The following is a 1,274-nucleotide window of genomic DNA, read 5'->3' as shown; positions in this document are numbered from 1 at the left end:
GGGTACCTTGCACAGCACCACAGTCGCACGCTGGTGTAGCCTGTTTCCCAAACCGACATAGATATGTCGGGTATGGTCCATGTCCAGTAAGAAAGTGCAGCATTCCTCTTGTGGGTGTGAAAAATGTAAGTTTTAGCCTTTCCTCGATGTCTGGTAGCAGTTCATAGGTTCTGCGTCCCGTTTCCTCACTACTCCATTGATTCTGCCAAAGTTCTATTCCCCTCTTTTTGATAGCATATCTGTCCCCCGCATAGACCCCAAGTATTTCCCGGATTTTATCCCTGTTTTCCTTCTTCACCCAGTACCAGGCGGCTTGCTCCCTGATTTTTATGTCTAATGGGCAAATCCCCATTAGTACTAATAACGCTCCTCCTGGTGTAGTTCTGTAAGCCCCTGCTGAACGTAGAAGCATGTTCCGCTGCACTCTTCTTACGGCCATGGCAGGCATGACCCTCGTGAGTCTGTGTGCCCAGACTCCTGATCCGTATCCTACTATAGAGGTCAGAATACTATTGTGATATAGTTTTATTAGATTTGGTGGCAGGTGGAATCGCTTGTGACCTATTCCAATGAGGTTATTTAGTAAGACCAGTGACTTTTGGGATACGGTGTCAATATGTGTTGCAAAGTTCCACCTCTCATCGATGATTACACCCAGATATCGGGCCTCACGGCGCCGAAGAACTGGCATGCCGTTGATTCTAACTGTGGGATTTCTGACCAATTGGCCTTTGAGAAGCAAGTATGTTGATTTATTGGGCGCAATAGTCATTTTACTTCTTTGGCACCACGATGTAAGCACAGTTATAGCTCTCTCCACTTTCGGTTCTAAATCCTCACGGCTACGGCCGCCGACCAGCAAGAGGAGGTCGTCCGCGTATGCTATGACCTCTAGCACATCGTCACAATTCTTTAGATCCTCAAGTAGAGGCTCCATATTTATGTCCCAAAAGAGAGGTCCAAGGACAGAGCCCTGAGGACATCCTTTGGTCACAATCTTCCTGACTATGCCGCTAGGGGCCGATAGCGAGACCTCCCTGTCTACACAATAGCTCCTCAGACAGCCGTATAGTAGCCCTGGACAGTTCCTTTCCCGCAGGCGGGAAAAGAGTGAGGGCCACCACAGGTTGTCGAAGGCGCCACTGATGTCTACCATGATGCCGACAACATACTTGTGCGGGGCAGAGCCACAGACCTCGGCAGCCAGGGCGATTGCGTCAGACGCAGAACACCCAGACCGAAAACCGAATTGTCTGTCGCTCATCCCACACAGC

The sequence above is a fragment of the Schistocerca americana genome, unplaced genomic scaffold, assembly GCF_021461395.2.
Source record: "Schistocerca americana isolate TAMUIC-IGC-003095 unplaced genomic scaffold, iqSchAmer2.1 HiC_scaffold_488, whole genome shotgun sequence".
Classification (NCBI taxonomy): Eukaryota; Metazoa; Arthropoda; class Insecta; order Orthoptera; family Acrididae; genus Schistocerca; species Schistocerca americana.
The sequence above is the reverse complement of the archived record's forward strand: the minus strand, read 5'-3'. Positions refer to the sequence as shown.